The 16,607-nt window shown below is 42.0% G+C and overlaps 1 protein-coding gene across 1 annotated transcript in view; it reads right to left on the bottom strand.

Annotated features, from left to right (window-relative positions):
* Positions 1-16,607, bottom strand: part of CACNB4 (calcium voltage-gated channel auxiliary subunit beta 4) — a gene marked incomplete at both ends in the record, with an annotated part of 266,298 nt that overhangs the window by 146,937 nt on the left and 102,754 nt on the right. The window lies entirely within an intron of this gene.

Genomic DNA, 16,607 nt, shown 5'->3' with positions numbered 1-16,607 from the left:
CTCACCGAAATCTCTCTGCCTCACTGACAAGAAGATACCTCTGTGACCCAACTAGTGAAGTTTGAAAACGAAGCCAAAAACTCTCAAAAGCCTTTATGTAGATGCAAAATTGTCCATTATCTTTTTAGCTTGATTTTTTTTTTAATCGCCTTTAAGCGACAGCCAACGTTTTAGCTTAAATCCCCTTTTCCCCAGCGCTTAGACCTTTAATATTCCTAAAGCAGCATTGATCTTTTTCCAAAAACCCAATCAGAAAAGTCCCACTGCCTTCCCAGTTCGCATGACACCACAGCTCGGTTTCACCTAGGACAGGTCCCACACTGGAGCATACCTAGATACTTGCAGCTTCCTGGTCAACCAATAAGGTACTGCAGCTTTGAAACAGAAGAGATTTATAGCTCACTGTAAAAGAAGCCAGCTAAATTTGGGAAAAAAAGAAGTTGGTGAGGAGCAACGAACATAATCTAGAGAAGCTGCATGACTCACGGGGGTAAAACAATGACCCAGAAACTCAGAGGCTGAGCCCAGCTTCCTCACTAATTGGTCGGATGACTCTGGACCAGTCGCCACTTCTGTGGGCTTCAGTTTCCTCACCTGCCAAATTGAGGTAAGAAATAACCCAGAGAAAGGACTTTGCAAATCTAAAGCGTAACATAAACACTTATCAATGACAACCCTGCTTGGTCAGCTGGAAGGCACTGGCTGCAGTTCCTGGGAACTCAGCACAGGAGTAACTGTCTGGCCCTGGACCCAGGAAATGAGGCCCGTATCTCTGAAAAGCCAGTATCTCTGAAAAGCGTAACTCTTAAAGGAACAAATCTGAGTCACAAAGAACAACACGAGAGCTACGACTGCTGAGCCGAGCACAGTTCGCCCAGGTCTGCACTGACCCACTAAGGTTTTCCAATCACAGCTGCACACTTTGGGAACAGCATCAATCCTTTCAAATATAAAAGATGCCAAAGGGACTCACCTGTCCTTCAGAGCCTGAAAATGGTAGGGTTCATACAGGAGGTCACCTGTGCCACCAGGAGGATGGCAGAAGAGGATGGGTACAGTTGGCAGGATTTCATAGAAAGGGACCCAGTGCCAGCCCGACCTGTTGACGACTGTGTGTCCTGGAGCAAGTCATTTCCCAGGCTAACCTCAGCTCACTCCTCCATCAAGCAAGAGGACTGGGCCAAAAGATTTCTAAGCTCAAATTCCTGTATCAGATTCTGTTATTTTAATTAACTCTCTAACTACAGCCATGTGATATTTTAGGCAGAATCAACAGAAAATCAAGGCAAGAGGGTCTTTTTTCTCCTTAGATTTTCCAGATCATTTCCTTATTTTACTGTTTCAACCGAGAGTATAGATATTTCCTGAATATCTTTAAATGGGAATCTAAATTTGGGGGTGGGGGTGGGAAAAAGCCGTTCACTTCCATAATTCACCAACAAGATGAGAGAAACTGCCCCCTACTGGGAAAACTGTACATGGCTCAATTCCTCTCCTGCATTTCCCAACAGCCAATGTAAGGGTCTAAGGAAAGTCTTTAAAAAGCAGGGGCTCGTTTTGTGATATACAAATGTAGGCAGTAAGGAAGATAACTCAGGATCGGCAGTCAGGAGGGAGCACTGGATCAAGCAAAGTAGCTTGTGGTTACTCCCAGCAACCCTACACCCAAACCCCTCAAGGACTAAGAACAGACGTAAAGCAGGGGCAGCCTGGCTCTGCCTGCTTCCCAGGTTAGAAAAATGCTGAGCAAATTGTTAGAGGTGGGAGAATCCCAGAGGTCCCCTAATCCAGCCCTCATTTTAATACCCAGAAAGGTTAAACTGATGTATTCAAAGCCATAATTTTCTATACTTAAGTGTTCCTTCCCTGCTCCTTCTTGAGGGGGTTTTCAAGATAAGGAATGAGGAGCAGTGTGTGTATTCCCAGGAGGAATTTGGTAAAATGAAAGGGGGGGTCACTTTGATGGGAAAACCCCTATTTTTCCCACTCTTTTCATTCTAAAAACTGTCTAAACACAAGCTATTTGGTCACCCACCCACAAGTTGACAACTGAAAATTAATAGATTGGGGAGTCTGCCCCTAGTGTTTGGATCTCCATAGAATAAGCACTGCACGTACAGGTCACCTAAAGGTCTCAACCCAATGCTCAGGCTGATCCCAGAGTTCCAGAGGCAGCCAGTGAGAGACTCAGTCTGGACTTCCCCAAAGGAACTCTGAGAAGTTCCCACAAAAGTGAACTCGAACTCCAAGAGGCTCTTGGAACTGACCATTCCTGTCCCAAGATTCTCTGAACTGAGAGCTGGCTGAGAAGTAGCGAGAGGTCCCTGGGAGCTTCCTGGGCCTGTTTCAGATCATCTCAAGTCCCTAGCTTTTGGTGAAAGGGCCTTGATATCCTATCAGGTCTAAGTTCTGAGGACCAAATTTCAAGGGTGTCATATTTCACTGCAGCAAGAGGCGAACATCAAGGGAGGGATTGGCACCGTCTTGGTTTTGGTTTGAAGAGTTCTCCAGTTAAGTGATTGATTGAGAGGATGAAAGAGAAACCAACCCTCCCTTGGGTCTACTTCTATTTCCAGCTACAATGAGGATCAGTCTGAAAAGCTCCTGGGTCACCTTGCATCAGTGTTTCCCCATAACCCGTCCACCTCTCACCCCTGAGTAGCCTCCAAAACTACACAGCCCCCAAAGGCATCTTCCCATTTTGAGGGTGCCCTGCTGACTGTGTTTCCTTTCAAGTCATCTCTCACCATGATCAACAGTTCAAAGTCAAAAGACCTTATGAAAAGGCATTGTTTGTGTGATTCTGTTCTCTAAATTCCACGTGATTCTCCGTATAGAGGTTATTCTTGCAATTTGACAAATGTCTCAACTGAGCTCAGTTCAGTGGAGGGAATGGTGTGGTCCTCAACAAATCAGGGAAGCTCTCTTCTGCAGCTCAAGGCAACATTCAGCTAGTTTTTGTTGGCTTCAAACTTAGGGACATGGAGTTGCTTTTCCTTACCTGGGCTGGGCTTTGTGCACACCCATGGATTTGACGGTGGAATACAAAGGACAAGCATTTCTCGTTTCCATTGTTTGGAAAGGGAGGGGAAGAGGGAGAGAAAAGCCAAGAATCAGCTGATTAGCTCTGAGTTTTACATAGCTGTCATCAAGACAATTGGTACAGATTTGGAAACAAAAGGAAATTTTGCTATCTAATTTCCCCCCACAGATTTCTCCAGAATTTAACTTTCTAAGCCAGTGAGGTTATGTGTTCTGCAGCAGGACTCTGAAAGGTCAGGGAAGAGACAAAAGAACAGTGTTTGGACTCTCATTGGCTCTATGGACTAGAACACGAGCCCAAGGTCTCTGCCTGACAATTTAACCTTGGGGATTATTTTGCTCTTTGTTTTTAAGTTTTTCTAAGTGGCTAAGTGTACTAGATGATTTTCTCCCTCTTCTGCAAGCACAGATACACTTATTTCCCTCCAGAAACATATATGGCATTTTGCACGTTAATATTCTAACCCGTTTCCCCCCTGACATGCTTCAGACAGGTGGTACCGGCAGGGCAGACAAAAGAGTGAAAACAAAACAAAACAAAACTCTACAAACTGACTGCCCTTTTAGTAGTCCTCCGAGTTTGAATTTAGACCGTTATAACTACCTAGGCAGGTGTATCCTTACGTCTCTCCGTGCCTCATCTGTAATGGAGGTAAAAAGAGTTCTGGACTTCATGAGTGAATGCATAAAAGGTACACAGAAAGTGCCTGGCACATCATAAGGCAGAGTGAAGAATCAGTCTTTTTTTAAAGGAAGTAGTGTGGAATCAGGGCCGCCTACATCGCCCAGCTCCGAGGGCCCCCATGCACTGCAATTCGTGTGAATGGTACTCCCAGGAGCGGCGTCACAGGGATTCTTCAGAGCAGGCTAGTGAAGAGTAGGGACTCTGGAGCCAGGCTGCCTGCATATCCCTGTGGTGCCTCTTCCCAGCTGGATGACACTCAGTGAGCTACTTTGCCTTTCTGTACCTCCATCTCCTCCTTTGTAAAATGAGGATTACCCCAAGATTATCGTGTAAGATGAAAAGCCTCGATATAAGAAAGTGCTCAGAACGATGTGTGGTACAAACTCGAGGCTGCACAAGCATCAGTTGCTTCTTCTCATCTCTGGGCTCTGGCCTGAAGACTTGGTGCCCTTTGCCTCTGCGGTGGGATTCCTCGTCCCTGCTGCCCCTGATGCCAGCCTGGTCCTCTCAATCTCCACCTGGGTCCCTGGTCTCAGCCAGCAGAGCCGAGACCAGCATCCTGCCTCCCCCTGCCCTACTTACCTTCATGCCAACCTCCTCCCGGCTGCCTACCTGCTTCATCTGGCTAGGCTGACTGCTCCTTATGCTGAAGCTGGCAGGGACTCCCAGGCCTCCTTGGCCTGACGACACCTCAACCCTTCAGCCACCCCTCTGAGCTCCACATCCTTCCCGTGTGCCCCGGGACAGGCGCGCCACGCGCACCTGACCTTCCCGACAGCCCGGCCTCTCCCCAAACTAGAATTCTGACTTCCCTCGCCTCCACCAGCCATTCCCTGGCTGCCCCAGCCTGTCACAGCCCACTGCCAAGCAAGCACCCCTGCGAAAAACCTGTAACACATGCTACGACTGGTTCTCACCAAGGAGGCAAGAGGCCAGTGAGAAAGAGAAATAGAGACAGGGATAAAAAGGCAGAGACAAAAAACCCTAGAGACACTCAAAGGAAGAATGAATCTGTGGACTCGTTTTTCCTCCTCTCTGCCACTCTTGATGGCTCCGGGAAAAAAATAATACTTCATAATTCATAAAAGAGTGAGTGTAGGTAAGGTAAAAAAATTCCCATGGCCTATTCACTTGCCAGAAAATGACAGATCCCTTCCCGTGATTGACGTATTACTCAGAAATCTCTTGCTTTCTGAAATTTCTGTTAAAAAAAAATGCCAATCTCTCGGCAAAAACACTCCACGCAGCCACAATTTTCATTAACTTTACACAACTTTATTTTCCATGCTTCTGCCAAAAGGGGCTGAGGAGACTAGTCCAGCTGGTCTCCTCCCCGTTGCCTATACATCATTTAGCTCATATGATCAATGCTAACTTAATCATTACACTTTCAATCGCTGACCACTCTGCACTACTTTAGAGGCTGGGAACTCGAAGATGGGCAACTGCATCCTCCAGAGAGCCGCATGGAGATCCTTCAGACAGCAACCGAACCAAGGAGATGGCTACAATCAGAGCTCTCACATTTGGAGAAGCTCTGAGGAGAGCTGGAGAGGGATTTGATTCCTTTATCTTCAAAGCTTCAGCAGGAGAAGCAGGAAGGAGGAAGGAAGAGATCAAATTCACTCAGGGAACAGGGCAGAAATGAATCAGCCACCAACTTACTACATGGCCATGGGCAAACCATTTTCCAGTGATTCCTAATTTGCTATAAAGAGTAAACAGTTTCCTTTTTTTCAATGTAAAATTTATGAAAGGTTATTTTCTATTTTGTTACCACCTTGAGGTAGAAATTCAGGTTTTTCTCTCCCCGGGGGCGTTTTTTTCTTTGATTTGATAACATGTTTTTTGTTGTTGTTGTTTTTGTTTCTTTTTTACAGATCCATTCAGTCATCCAGTAAACATCCATGAATTCTTACTAAGTACCTAGTATCTCCTCCAAACAGAAATCAGATCATGTCAGCTCCTATCTGAAACCTTCTGAGGTTCCCCGTTGCTCTTACAGCGAAGACTCAAACCTTTAACACGGTCTAGCATGGCCTCAGCATTTCTCTCCTCACAGCCCTCACTTTGCACCTCTGACTCCTTCCCTCTCTCCTCTAGAGCCAGCCTCCCCTTCTCGGACACCCCCATCACACCCGCTCCCACCACTGGGCTCCATCTAGTTGAGCCCTTTGCCTAAAACCCCACCCCTCCCACCACCACGCCCCCATGAACACGCAGTAGTGAAGCTGATGAATTAACATCTGTCTCCAGAATGTGAGTTCCATGGAAAAAGGAATCCGGTAGCTTCTCGCCACATATGCCCGCTGCCGAGCACAGTGCCTTGCACACACACAGCTTTAAATAAATATGCGAATAACTCACAATGGCCTTGAACTCTTGGCCACTTCTGCACTAGGGCTGCCAAAACAGTGCAGTGACTAACAACAACAACAAAAAGCTCACAAAACGAAATGTGGATTTTTTAGAGCCAAGAAAACCCATAATACGAACATCCCTAGAGGGTCCTCAACAAATTGTCTTCATGCCCTGACTGGGTGAGAGTTGTTCAGATTCAGATTCTTACAAATTAAATAATCTAGGTGTGACATAGAGGTGCTGTTTTAACAATGCCTTTATTTAAAAAAAAAAAAACAATTTATATAATGTATTGATGGAATTTTTTTGGGGGGGTGATGGAGAGAAGACCCCATGATCTTTCATACCTTCATACCTCTGCACACAATGTTCCCTCTGTCTGGGAACATCTCACCCTCAACTTTTTCTAAGTAGTGAATTCATTTTCTTGAAGGTCCGAGGTAAATGTCACTGAGCCTTTCCCCAGTTCCCTCAGACAATCACACACTCATTCTATACTCCCATAGCCCTCTATGCTCCTAGACTTCTACTAATGGGCCTACCACATAATAGTGTATAATTCATCCAGCAGACCTGTTTTTTCTACTACAAGATGAACAACTCAAGCAAGAACCATGTCTTACTCAGCTTTGTACCCTAAATGCTTCATTCCACAGAAGAGCCTCAATAAATACTGGATGCAGAAAGTGAATGACAAACATGAAAAGAAAACCCACGTTTTGAGCCCTGATGACACTGCCTCCATCATAATCCATGCAGTCTAGTCTAGTAGATGTTTGAGATCTTAGAGGGAATCCACAGAGAAGGGAATGAGCCAGGAATCTGTGAGGTCAACTTTAGGGCTGCTATAGATTTAGAAAACAAACCACAAGATGGAAAGGAGTGTAGGAACTCAGGTGTGAGCTGGACTTGTGTCAACGGCAGAGGCTTTTCTTGAGTGGAATCTATGGGCAGAAGGGATACTGGTGAATGATGAGTGGATGGTAGCATTGGGGTCCCAGGGTGTTTCCCAAAACATTGTTGCCTTAGAACATATTTTTGGAGAAACCCCTATTTCCCTATGGAAAAGAGTGCCAGACTCTGTACCCCTCAAAGGCAGGAACTATGTCTTATTCATCTTAACATACCCCTCTCTAACCCAGTGCCTATCACAATAACTGGAAAGTAGAAGTTCAATAACTACATTGGGAAAAGGCGAATAAGCTAGTATGATATAGGTGACTGCCACAACAGAACATAGTCCTGAGAGGACCTTGTGTTTCAAGTTCTATCATATCTCATGCTGCCTTAGGCACCAGGCATCCTAGACTCTCAACAGGGAAATAGAGAAAAGTGACTAACTGCAAAATACGGAGTTTAGAGCAGCAATCCTCATTCTAGGTCCCACCTGCAGGTAGACCTAAAGCTTTACAAAATGCTGCTAGACTTGAGTAGGACTGTCTCAGGCAATGGACTGGTCTTGAGCTTCAGGTTGATAGTTTTCAGGTTCTGCAACCCAGTAAGCAGAAGGAAGGGCGGGCGGTTTTGGTGCACACTGCCAAGCTTTGACTTCTTTATTATTCTATGTGGCCGAGATGACTAACAGCCCTAGATTCCATTCTCCATCTCTTCCTTTTAGCAATAAACCCTATTCCACCCCCAATTTTAGCAAGGCATATGACTCTCCAACTACAAACTACATTTCACAGCCTCCCTTGCAGTGAGATGTGACCCAGGTCTTGCCCACAGAGTGTGAGTGAAAGTAATGCATCCAATTTACACCTTACATCCTTGAAAGGATACTGATTGCCCACACACTCTCTTCCCCATTCCTTTGGATGTGCACTGATGAGCCAATTTCCACCAGAAAGATGGACAATGAAGAGTTATTAGGGCTAAAGAAAGTTGAGTCAGTAAATGACCTGTGAAGAGGGCTACTCTGCTATCCTGGACTGCTCTCCTACACTGCTGGGTGAAAGAGAAAGAAACATCTTTACCTGGGGATCTCTTTGTTAAAGCAGCTTCTATTAACTAATGCCCACTGCAAAAGTAACTAAGATGGAGGTCATCAGAACAAGAAGAAGGCAATCAGAAAAAAACGTCCATAAGGTAGGCACTGGACTCAGAAAAAGGTCTCTCACTAGGCTGTGGCATATCTTCCAATTCTTTTTTCACGAAATGCTAATAAAACCAAGATCGGAGTTTAGAGCAGCAATCCTCATTCTAGGACATTGCTGGTCGGTTACAGCAAATCCTCACCCCCACCCCCTCCATCCCCATTAAAAACAGACACTGTTACGTAATGTTTAGCCACAGTAAGTCTGTTTATTTTCTAAAACCAAAATTAGGAAAAACCCAAAATGTTGGTAAGCTAAAAACACATATAAATTGCCAATCTTATACTGCTTTTTCAAAGCTCAAATGAGTTCAGAGAAAATCTTCAACTCGATCGGGTTTTTAAATTGAAGTAGACCACTACAAAGAGAAAAATATTCACCACTTTTTAGCAAAGTCCATAAGGATTTCCTCATGAAGATTTTCAATATAATTTCTCCTAGTTCCTAACCTGGTCATTTCCTTTGCAGTACTGGATGGAAAATAAGTTAGAGCACTAAGTCCAAATCCTTTCCCCGAGAGACACAAATGGAAACAAGCTGAGTTACTTGATCTAAATTCCAATTCTCAGAAGTGATTCCTGCATTAAATATTCAAGGAAAATAACAATCATCTCCGTAGAAAATAGTATGAATTTGGGGACAAATAATAAAAAAATAGTATACATTTGTATTGATAGAAAATAGACGAAAATGTGGAAAAATTATCGATAATCCATTATATCTGTAGGCATGTTTCATAAATCCAAAAGCATAAACAAACTAAGCATATAGACTGGTCACACACACACACACACACACACACACACACGGTTTTTCAAAGTTGTTTGGCAATGCGTTTTTCTTACAGAAAGTGATTTCTCAAATGTTTAAGATAGATTGAAAATTAAAAATAACAATATCCAAATAAATATTTAGGTGCCATGTACCTTATGGCACCCCAACTCACTGTATTTTTGAAGCTTGTGTGAGAGGGTTCAGAAATGACCCTCTTGTCTTGTACACCTTATAAATCTATTTTCTTTTAAATGGGAAAGGCAATAATATCACAATTTTCAAAAACAGTAGTTTAAAACGAATTATTTCTCATAGCCCCTCTAAGTTACTCTTTCAACCTTCAAATTAAATAAATATAAAACTCTACAAGATAATAAATGAGTAACTTGTGAATCTTCAAATAATGTCAAATCTTCATGTTCCAGAGGTTTCTTGGGCTCTTTAACCATTTAAACCTATGGATCACATGAACATGGAACAGCCTTTGTAACATAATTTGGATATGTTTACATGTCATGAAAGAGATACTAACAGACAGTAATAGTTCATTCCAGAAAATAAGGGGGGCGGTTCACAAACACATTGTTACGGATCTCAAAGTACTACCTGCCAGCATTAGGAAAAGAATGTTATGAGTAAACGTTCAGATTTATCCAACTTAATGAAGAAATTAAGAGATTTTTCCCTGCCAGGTACCTTTAAAGCTTTCCATGAAAGAACTGAACTAAAAGACAATGTCAGGAAGATGGCCTGTGGGCCTCAACTAATAAAGGCTCACTTTTGAAAAAGATACCTACTAGAACAGTAAGATGTGAACCAAAATAACAGCTTCGGATATCATCATCCTATCTTCAGTCAAGCAAATCAATCACTAAAACTTGGGGGAGAAGAATAAAAGGTCCAGTAAGAGAGGGGATGAGCAAGCTAACCTCATAGCCAGTAGAGTCATTCATTTCCTCTCAGTTTTAGCTCTTGGTGGTTGTGTTTACTTCATTTAACCATAAACTTAATGAATATAAAATAATCAGAGAGAGCTGAAGGGTTAGAAACCATGGGAAAGTGTCCTAACAACACACAACTCTAAAACCATAAAGGAAGAGAATAAAATATATTTTTCATTGTATTTGTTCTCCATCTACTTGTCTACTGCCGTCTCTACTTTACAACATCTTTCTCACTTTATCCTTATTTCATCCACTCATTACACTTTCCCCAAAATATGTGCTTATGATCCAGATTCCTGCTGTTTCTTATGCTTGAAACCAACTTAAGCATTTTTGTAGTCTACTGAAATTTTCCACAAATCATCCCTTTGCAAATCAACTCTCTGTCTTATGAGACCTTCCACTGCCAATTCTTCCCCAAATTTTTGTTTTTAATGGGACTTAATTAAACTTAAAAGCTTTTGCACAGCAAAGGAAACCATAAACGAGACAAAAAGACAACCCTCAGAATTGGAGAAAATATTTGCAAATGAAACAACAGACAAAGGATTAATCTCCAAAATATGCAAACTGCTTATGGAGCTCAATATCAAAAAAACCAAACAATCCAGTTAAAAAATGGGCAGAAGACTTAAATACACATTTCACCAAGGAAGACATACAGATGGCCAAGAGGCACATGAAAAGATGCTCAACATGACTAATTATTAAACAAATGCAGATCAAAACTACAATGAGGTATCAACTTATGCCAGTCAGAATGGCCGTTATCAAAAAATCTAGAAACAATAAATGCTGGAAAGGGTGTGGTGAAAAGGGAACCCTCCTGCACTGTTGGTGGGAATGTAAGTTGATACAGCCACTATGGAGAACAGTATGGAGGTTCCTTAAAAAACTAAAAATAGAACTACCATATGACCCAGCAATCCCACTACTGGGTATATACCCTGAGAAAACCATAATTCAAAAAGACACATGCACCCCAATGTTCATTGCAGCACTATTTACAATAGCCAGGACATGGAACCAACTTAAATACCCATTGACAGATAAATGGATAAAGAAGATGTGGGACATATATACAACGGAATATTACTCAGTCATAAAAAGAAAGAAAATTGAGTTATTTGTAGTGAGGTGGATGGACCTAGACACTGTCATACAGAGTGAAGTAAGTCAGAAAGAGAAAAACAAATACTGTATGCTAACACATATATATGGAATCTTAAAAAAAAAAAAATGGTACTGATGAACCTAGTTGCAGGGCAGGAATAACGAGGTAGACATAGAAAATGGACTTGAGGACATGGGATGGGAAGACGAAGCCTGGGCGAAGTGAGAGTAGCATCGACATATATACACTACCGAATGTAAAATAGTTGGCTGGTGGGAAGCAGCAGCATAGCACAGGGAGATTGGCTCGGTGCTTTGCGATGACCTAGAGGGGTGGGATAGGGAGGATGGGAGGGAAGCTCAAGAGGGAGGGGATATGCGGACATGTGTATGCATACGGCTGATTCGCTTTGTTGTGCAACATCAGCTAACACAGTATTGTGAAGCAATTATACTCCAATAAAGATCTATTAAAATTTTTTTTAAAAAAGTGGTATTGTAGAAAACTTGCAAAATTCAGAAAAATACAAAGACAAGAATAAAAATATGGAGTCTTACTATTGAAACATGATTACTATTAACACTTTGATATCATTCTCTACGTGCCTTTTATTTTACATTTAGAACACGCTATATGTAAACTTTTGTGTTCTCTTAACTATAACAGCACAAGCATTTTCTCACATTACTAAAAACTTCTCATAAACATAACCTATTACAATTATATAATATTGCATCATATGAATATACTAGGCAGTTCCCACTGTTTTGCTCTTATATCATATTAGTCTGTAATTCTGATTATTTTCTTTGGCTAGATTCCAGATATTCTTGGGTCAAAGTGCATGAACATTTTAAGCCTCACATTGCCAAATGCTGTAGAGAAACAGTCTACCAATTTACATACTTACTAGTTTGATACGAAGTCCTAGGTCTTAGCCCTCATCAGCAGTGGGGCAATGGGAGACCTAACATTCTAAATTTTTTTTTTTTTTTGCGGTACGCAGGCCTCTCACTGTTGTGGCCTCTCCCGTTGCAGAGTACAGGCTCCAGACACGCAAGCCCAGCGGCCACGACTCACAGGCCCAGCCGCTCCGCGGCATGTGGGATCTTCCTGGACTGGGGCACGAACCCATGTCCCCTGGATCGGCAGGTGGACTCTCAACCACTGCGCCACCAGGGAAGCCCCTAATTTTTTTTATCTGTTAATTTGATACAGAAAAAGTGGCATTTCACTGTTGCTTTAAATTGCATTTTTTGCTAATAAACATATACATGTGAAATATATATAATACTGCACTTTTTCATAAGCATGGCAAATTTACTGTCTCTGAATAAGGAATTTCCACATTCAAGTAAAAGAGACTGTGATGTTCTTGTCTCCAGTCTCTTTTTGGAAAGTCTTACAAAAATAGTATCTGAGGCAATGGCTCTCAGCAACAGCAGAGGACCAGAATCACCTGTGGAGCTTTTTTACAATCCATTTACACCCTGGAGACTCAAACTCAGTAGAGGTTCTATCATCTATATTTTCTAAACATTTCACTGCCATTTTAGTAGGCAACTGAATGAGAAGATCACTGAGTTAAGACTGAAACAGTTAAATGTCTCACCTGTCAGGTGAATAAGCTACTGCATGCGTTCTTTAGGCATAAGATGAAGAGCATCATGCTCTAAACTACCATTTTATTCTATGGTGCTTTTACCTTACATCCATAAGGCAACTTAGGACCCTGTGAGATCTACTTCTACCGAGTGACATAACATTGCCCATACCTCTTAGTCTCACTTCTAAGAATGACCTTGTTTCACATGAAAAGAAAGTAATCTAAATACTGATGTACCATTTATTCATATACCCAGTACTTGGCAGAAGTATTTACAACAGCAGATAGGATAAACATCTGGTGTGAATTTCCAAAATGGTACCTTCTTCAACTCAAGGACAGCCTCTGCCTGTATTCTATGGGCCAGGGATAAGTGTTGATATTATTTACTGATTTATGTTGATGTTGACCAAAATATGAAATCCAGCTGACCCTTGGACACACCCACAATCCCACTCCAATCTCTAAACAACCAATTACTCCCCTTCACACAATTAAGCATCACACTTGAACAGTCTATGCCTGTTGATACTGGTGTCACATGGCCTAGCGAACTCGTCACCTTGATATAACCTGGGCTTAGGAATTGCCCTCATCTCACAGAGCTAGGCTAGCTAACACAATAATGGGGGGAAATATGGGGGAAAAAAGAAGTTCTGATGTTAGAAGGGAACGTTTCCTCCACATCAACTCTGGTAAACCCCATTTGGCTGGAAAATACTAGTATTAGAACAGCCTAGGCCCAATCAGACTCTCCTAGCATTGTTTGGAGCCTGAACCCCTACTGGGGGTTCACAAATTGAACAGCACAAGAATCTCTGCAAGAATTGTTTCAGAGATTGTTTCCTTCCCTCTCAGATGCTAAAAGTGGTCATCCCCTACCACCAGAGAGAAACCATTCTGGAAGGAAGAGATGGCAGGAGAGGACCAAGTTAAGTGCTGAGAACCAGCACTTACACTGTTGGGTCAGATTGGAGGAGTAAACTCATGTCCTTGACAAATCCATAAGTGGAAAAGTCACTACAATTTTCCAATAAGAAAAGTAAGGGACAGATTTTCAAAATTAGGAAAAATGTGAGTCCAAATGAATTATTTTATCTGTTCTGCAGATACAGTCCCCAAAGTATCAGTATTACCATGCCAACCACCTTGGGCTCTTGGTACAAATTAACTGACAATGATGAATAGGCTATTTCAACTTCAAAAATTAAATCTTTATATGGCCATGAATATTCTTTATGGTTTACTACTACAGCTCAGGGGGGTGCTTTCATCTCTGGGCACAGTTGAGTTCAGAGAAGCAAAGCGAACACTCTGTTTCATTCTGTTCATCTCTCTCCAGGGGCCACTTTGGCAGCCTTTGGATTGTTTCTGCCATGGACAGCATCCTCAAAAAAGCCTCAGGACAGAAAAGCTTAGAGGCCACGGGGCATAAAAAGCTGTGATGATGCATCCAAAAGAAAGGGACTTTGTTGATGTTTTGAACTAAGTAAAAGAAAAAAAGCATTAACAAGTGCACCACACTTGGTGACTGTAATTAGCAAACCAGGACACATATATATAAGAGTAATCACAAGGTCACACCTTCACACCTAGGCATTTAGCTGTGTGTCACTGTAAATCACCACACCAGCACTTTCCCTCCTTCATTTTTTTTTTTACTTTTCTAAATTTAGTACCATTACAAGTTCTGTTAACTCAGATAACTTATAGTACCTATGCACAAGAAGATTATATCACAGTTTCAATGAGATCCACCAATTTAAATGTCTTTTTTGTACATTTCCATTTCCAATGACAATATTTCAGTCAGTATGCATCATTTTCTGGTGTCCATTCTTGAGGATTTATACATCTGCATAGAGCTGGGTGAAAAACGTCTTTATGTTACAGATTGTACCCTTCCTTTTGAAAATTTTATTCCATGAAATAACTTTTATATTCCCTTTTAATTATCAAATGAAATACAATTTTTAAAAAATCTTAAATTTGAGGTTAAGACACCCTGTTAAAATAATCTAGAAATCAAACTAAAGTAAAATCTTAATGAGAAGTTGTTACAGTGATTGGCTGTAAATTATTTTTTTCCAAGAAGTCAAAGTGGACAACAATAGCAAAGGGATAGACAAACCAGGCTCCCCACCCGAGGACATGATTTCCTCTATTCATTCCTCTAAGTGTGTCTCTCAATTACTCACATTTCGGCTGAGCTCCCCCGATCCTAAACACCTCCAATTTTATCTAATACATCAATCTTTCCTATGTTCACTTAGGAACATCCTAGTGGAATCTAAAAACTTCTACCCTACACCAACGTGGGTAAAGAGTCTCATTTCTTAAAAAAATCAGAATTATGCAGATGCAGCCTGATGACCTCCACTGGTCTCTCAATGCTACTGTTTTAGTCAGCTCAGGCAGTTATAGCAAAAATACCATACACTGGGTAGCTTAAACAACGAATATTTATTTCTCATAGTTCTGGAGGCTGGGAAGTCCAAGATCAGGGTGCCAGCAACTTTGGTGTCTGGTGACAGCCCTCCTCCAGGTCCACATACAGCTGCCTTCTTGCCACATCCTCAAGTGGCGGGCTGCACCCTCACGGTCTCATCTAAACCTAATTACCTCCAAAGGCCTCACCTCCAAATACCATCACACTGGGAATTAGGGCTTCAACATATGAACTTGGAGGGGGAACAGAGACATTCAGCCCATAACAACTGCCCAGCACTCCTGTATGTATCATCAGTTTTCTCCTTACTCCACAGAAATCTTCATCAATCTGAAATTCCTACCTCATCCTTCTTCTTTTACCATGAAGAGATGATCTCACTCCCCTACTCCCCAGGAGGCAAACAAATCAACATTCCCTGAATTTACTGTTCCATCCCACAAATTAGACCTCCTTCCATTCCATTCCATTTCAATGGAAGGGGTATCCCTCCTCCTTCTAAGGTTGATCACGTCACCTGTCCTCAAAATCCAAATTTCTGTGACCTCAATATGAACCTGATTCCATCTGCTCTCTTGACTATAACTTCGACCCATTCCTCTCTGTTGTTACCCTTTAAACATACACATGCTGAAGTCCCCTTCGCTTTCAAGAACAACAGCCCTTCCCTGGCCTTGTCTCTCCCCATTATCAACCTATTTCTACCTATGTCTCATAGCCAACCTCCAGAGAGTATATCCACACCCTCAGCCTTCACTTCTTCTACACTGTTCAGTCTTCATAATCTGACCTTTATCCTCATCCTGGACTCAAACTGTTCTCGTCAAAATTGCCAAAGACCTTTTTGTTGCTATATGTAATAGAACCTCATCTTCCATGACCTCTGACACTGTTGACCTCTCTTCTGTTGGAAACTCTCCTGTTCCTTGGTTCCTGCCACAGAAGCCAAGGAAACTCTCTAGCCACCTCTCCAATTTTCCAGAATTCCATTTCTAGGTGTCCCTTGGCTTCAACCACCTCCTGTCTTCTGATAATTTATGAATAAATCTGTTCAGTTCAAATTTAGGTCTGGAGTTCCAGAACTACCCATGCAACTGCCTACCAGATATCTCAACCCCAATGTCCCACAGGCCACACATGTTACACTCAACATATCCAATAACAAACTCATCTCCATCTTCTATGAAACCAAGTACCTGTACCATAACACAGAATGGCACTTGCACCCCGTTGTCTGATTTGGAAATTTGGGGACCATCCTTGATGCTTCCTTCCCATCTCTCCACTGAACCCCATGCTGTTATTGTTTACCCCAACACTTTTTTTAAAAAATGTTATTTTATTAATGTATAGTTGATTTACAATGTTGTATTAATCTCCTAATACCTTTTGAACTTTTCCTCTTCTCTCAATCCCTAGGAGTCTAGGCTCTCCTCATTTTTCCCTGAATTATTGTGATAGCCTCCTTATTGGTATTTCTGCCTCTACCTGTGCCCATCTCACAAGTCCCACATATCATTCCATTGTAATACCAAA

Source organism: Grampus griseus (assembly GCF_964374135.1).
Source record: "Grampus griseus genome assembly, chromosome: 7".
In the NCBI taxonomy this organism is placed as follows: Eukaryota; Metazoa; Chordata; class Mammalia; order Artiodactyla; family Delphinidae; genus Grampus; species Grampus griseus.
This window is presented reverse-complemented; position numbering and strand designations above follow the sequence as displayed.